The following is a 5,536-nucleotide window of genomic DNA, read 5'->3' as shown; positions in this document are numbered from 1 at the left end:
CCGTCCATCGCCAAGCCGATTATGTTGTCTCTTTTAGTCTCTGTGTTTTTTTTCTTTAGAGTGTAGTTTGAGTTCTTTATTAAAGTCTGTCGTTTGAAGTTATTTTAAAGTCTGTAGCTTCTTAAGTCCATCATAGCAGTGTAATTTTAATATTTTGCAAAAAAAAAAGGAAAAGAAATAACATGTTGTTGCTGCCAACCCCTTACATGTACGGGCAAGTTATTTATTATTTTTTTTTCACAGATCCATTTTGTCTGATTAGACCCATTCAAGTGAGGAACCAAGTGCAGTAAGTTGGCCACTGACAAGGGTACGATTCTTACTCTCTTTTTGGTGGATTCAATTTTGTCTTATTGAAAAATATTATCTTTATATTTTTTATGTGCATATCCCACCATACCCCATTGGCCTACCCATTTTGTGCTCAAATTAGCTATTTTATTATTTGTGCTTTCTCTCAGTACCCGTTCTAAAATTTCAAAAAAAAAAAAAAAACAAACAAAACAATTTCTTTGAAATAACTGATTCTCATTATTAATTGTGGAGCTTATTGGAAATTGACTTTTATTTAGGCTCTTTCTCAATATGGTGGACACTGTCACTACTTGACTGCAATTTATTCCTTTGATTCATTGATCTAATCTCTACATGCACTCTTGCTTGACCTTAATTTTACATTGAGAATTGGTTACTTGAACTTTTGTGAATCTCAATTGCATTCATAAATATAGTGTGCATGCATCTACGTAGTGGTCGCATCATGTCAAACTCTGAACATCAATCCAATTCTGAGCCTAGGCCCTCCTTAGAGCAAACCATAGAAGACCTAGCAAAAAGTGTCCGTAATTAACTGGATAGGGTTGATCAAATTGAAGCATCTCAAAGAGAGACCGTTAACCATGAAGGAGATAACATGCTTAGGCAAAATCACCACAGTTACTTTAATAGGGCTCCAAACTTTGAACATGATCACTATAATCACAATGACCCTAGGGATTATGATGATAGGATGTTCAAGGAAAAGATAGAAGCACCCACCTTTGATGGCTGCCTAGACCCATGGGTTTTCACTGATTGGTTACATCAGATGGATAAATTCTTTGACTACTATCATTGGGCTGAGAATAAGAAAGTGAGGTATGCCAGGATGAAGTTAATTGGAAGAGTCGACCTTTTCTGGAAGGACCTTGAGGATACCCTTAGGCGACGACATAAGCCCCCCATTACTGATTGGCTTGAGATGAAGGGTGCACTCTCAAGGAAGTATCTTCCTTCAACTTATAGGAGCTCCCTCCTTAAGGAATGGGATCGCCTAAAGCAAGGCACTGCTCATGTGGCTGAATATATAGAGAAGTTCAAGGAGTTCAAGAGGCGAATTCGAATAGTCGAGGAAGAGGTTGTCACACTCAATAGGTTCAAGAAAGGTTTAAATGCTAACCTACTAGGCGAGATTATCACCCGAGGAGTCACTACCTTAAGAGAAGCTTATGACCTCGCTAGGAATTGTGAATTAGCATCCAAATCTATCTTTTGGCGACGTTCTGAGCTCCGAAGAGTTCCCACCAACCCTTAACCTTTTGGTAGCAAACCTAGACTTGCCTTACCCCCTAAGGTCAACCCCAATTGCACCCCAATAGAAAAAGAGGACAAGGGAAAAGGTGTGGTCAATGAGCCTTTAAGATTAGGCTCTTGCCTCCATTACTTCAAATGTAATGGGGTTGGACACATCGCTGCTAGATGTCCCTCTAGGACCCTTGTCATTCAAGAGGATAATGAAAAGGTAGAAGATGTTGAGGAGCTGGTATATGATCCAAATGTTGAAGAAACCTAAGATGTTGAAGCAGAATGGGAAGATGATCCTAGCTATCTTGCATGCATTAGAGCCATTTCTCCTCAGGTTGATGACTTCAAGGACTTTGGTGTCCCTAGGGTGAATGTGGTAAGGTGTGCTTTGACAGGACAGAGAGACACTGATGATTGGCGAAGGAGTGTCATCTTCCAAACTTACATTAAGTGTGGAGACAAAACTTGCAAGGTTATTATAGATAGTGGGAGTTGCATTAATGCGGTGTCCTCTAAAGTTGTTTCCTACCTAGGCTTGAAATTGACCCCTCACCCTAACCCATATAAAGTTTCTTGGGTGGATACTTCCTCCATAGCCATAAAAGAAAGATGTGTTGTCCCACTTCAATTCCTCACCTACAAGGCTGAAATATGGTGTGACGTAATTCCCATGGATGTAGGGCATATTATCTTAGGTAGACCTTGGCTTTATGATTTGGATGTCACCCTTTATGGGCGATCCAATTCTTGCTCATTTATGTTTGAAGGTAAGAAGATTGTGCTTAACCCTTTGAGACCCAAGCCAATTGACATGAGCAAGAAGACAAAAGCACCAAAGGTGAAAGGCTTGAACATCATAAGCCCAAAGGCATTTGAAAGGGTAGCAGTTCAAGAATCCATTGTGTTTGTCTTAGATGCCAAGGAACTACATGGGGAGATCTGTGAGGAGCAACCTAAAGAAGTAAGGTTAGTGCTCCAGGAATTTAAGGATGTTTTCCCTGAGGAACTCCCCGATCATTTACCGCCCATGCGTGACATACAACACGCCATTGATTTTTTGCCTAGAGTGACCCTACCTAACTTGCCTCATTATAGGATGAGCCCTGCAGAGCATGTTGAGTTGCAAAGGCAAGTAAAAGAACTACTTAGGAAGGGTTTTGTACGTGAAAGCATGAGTCCTTGTGCAGTTCTTGTACTCTTAACTCTAAAAAAAGATGGAACTTGGAGGATGTGTGTTGATAGTCGTGCCATCAACAAGATCACTGTGAAATATTGTTTTCCTATCCCTCGGTTGGATGACATGTTAGCTATGATGGCTGGTGCAATGATCTTCTCCAAGATAGACTTAAAAAGCGGCTATCATCAAATTAGGGTTCGTTCAGGTGATGAGTGAAAAACTGCCTTCAAGACGAAGGATGGTTTATATGAGTGGATGGTAATGCCTTTTGGATTGTCCAATGCTCCTAGTACCTTTATGAGAGTGATGACTCAAGTGCTTAAGCCTTTTATGGGAAAATTCTTGGTTGTGTACTTTGATAACATTCTCATCTATAGTAAGTCTTGGGAGCAACACTTAGACCACCTAACTCAAGTTTGTACTACCCTTAGGAATGAGAGTTTATATGGTAACCTCAAGAAGTGTTCTTTCTTCACTGATAGAGTCGTCTTCCTAGGTTTCATAGTATCCTCTGAAGGAGTTTCTGCCGACCCCCAAAAGGTTCAAGCGGTTGTGGAGTGGCCCAAGCCCAAAAATATCCATGAAATTTGAAACTTTCATGGGCTCGCTTTCTTTTATCGCCGATTCATCAAGGGGTTTAGTACCATTATGTCCCTCATCACTGACTGCATGAAACAAGGGGAGTTTGTTTGGACTAAAGCTACTGCTTAGGCTTTCAATGAAGTAAAGCAAAAGATGACTGAGGCACCTGTCATGTGTCTCCCTAATTTTACCAAGCCTTTTAAAGTGGAATGTGATGCCTTCGATATTGGCATTGGCGCCATTACCTGTTGTCTCGAGAATTTGTTATCTACTCTGATCATGAAGCTTTATGCTATCTCCATTCCCAAAAGAAGCTAAATTTTAGGCACGGTAGTTGGGTTGAATTTCTGCAACGCTACCACTTTGTAGTGAAGCATAGGGCGGGGGTTGAGAATAAGGTTGCAGATGCACTAAGTCGAATGGTGTCTTTGCTATCCATCATGAGTGTTAAGGTTACTGGGTTTGAACGACTCAAGGATGATTATGAATCATGCCCAGATTTTGGGGAGCTTTACACTAGCCTAAGTAATGCCCCACGGTCAATCCTGGATGATTATACCCTTCAAGATGGTTACTTGTTCAAGGCCAACAAGTTATGTATCCCTCGGTCTTCAGTGAGAGATTTCCTAGTTTGGGAGATACATGCGAGAGGCCTTGCAGGTCATTTTGGCCGAGACAAGACAATTGAGGAAGTGGAAGGTCAATTCTATTGGCCTGGTCTTAAGAGGGGCGTTGTCAAGATAGTTGGTCAGTGTCATACATGTCAACTAGCCAAACATTGCAAGCAAAACACTGGCCTGTACACACCTCTACTTGTGCCAAATCGCCCGTGGCAGGATGTAAGTATCGACTTTGTGTTAGGTTTGCCCCGTACCTTTAGGAAGCATGATTCCATTCTTTTAGTTGTTGATCGCTTCTCCAAGATGGCTCATTTCCTACCATGTTCTAAGACCTCTAATGCTTCTAAGATTGCAAAGCTCTACTTTGATGAGATTGTCAAACTTTATGGTCTTCCCAAAACCATAGTGTCTAATAGGGATGTTCTCTTCATGAGTTATTTTAGGAAGACTTTGTGGCATTTAATGGGCACCAAATTGAAATTTTCCACAGTATTTCATCCTCAAACTGATGGTCAAACTGAGATGGTTAATCGTAGTTTAGGCAACCTCCTTCGGTGTCTAGTGGGTGAAGCCAATCAGAATTGGGATTCAATTCTTCCTGTAGCCCAACTTGCATATAATAGCTCTATTAATAGGTCTATAGGCGCTAGTCCTTTTGATGTTATTCATGGATATACACCTAGGAAGCCCTTAGATCTTTTGCCCATGTCCCCACATGTTAGGATTTCTGAGTCTGCTGAGGCATTTGCACGACATATTCATGATTTGCATAATGAGATTCGCAAAAAAAATTCAAGCAAGTAATTCTCAATATAAAATTCATGCTGACACTCATTGACGTCATGCAGAGGTTCAGGTAGGGGATTATGTCATGATTCGGATTCGATCTAAACGATTTCCCTTTGGGACCGTTAAGAAATTGCAGGCTCGTAGTGGCGGACTATTCAAGGTATTGAAACGAATGGGCCCAAATGCATATGTCATTGACCTTCCCCATGATTATGGTATTAGCTCCTCCTTTAATATTGAGGCTCTAGTTGCTTATAAAAGCCCCACAACTATTCTTGATACCCTTTTTGATGAGTCTTTGCCTAATCCTATTGATGCCTCTATTCCCACTCCTTTACCCTTAAATTTGCCCTATGCACATAAAGAATCTATTGATGCTATTTTAGATAAGCAGATTGTTTCTACCAGTGATGGAGGAGTTCACCGTTTCTTAGTTCGATGGCGAGGGCGACCAGATTCTGATTGCACATGGATTACTCGAGATGAGCTACTGTGACTAGATCCTGACTTGCTGGAGTACTATCAGAGCTCTTCAGATTTTCACTCGACGAGGTCGAGTTCTTCTCACCCAGGGGGAGTTGGTGCGGACACAAGGTACAAGCCCCCAATTACACGCACGTATAGGAGGAAGAATAAAAAGAAGACAGCCCAACCTGTGGCCTTATGGATGGAACCTATTAGTTATTAGGCTTGAGACTAAGCAAGCCCGAGCATTTAATAATTAGGGTTTCTTTATGCATTTGTTATTGTTAGCTATTTAAACACTTTTTCGGATTATTGTAAGATAGTTTTGAGAATTATTAAA

Source organism: Quercus lobata, chromosome 2 (assembly GCF_001633185.2).
Source record: "Quercus lobata isolate SW786 chromosome 2, ValleyOak3.0 Primary Assembly, whole genome shotgun sequence".
Taxonomy (NCBI): Eukaryota; Viridiplantae; Streptophyta; class Magnoliopsida; order Fagales; family Fagaceae; genus Quercus; species Quercus lobata.
This window is presented reverse-complemented; position numbering follows the sequence as displayed.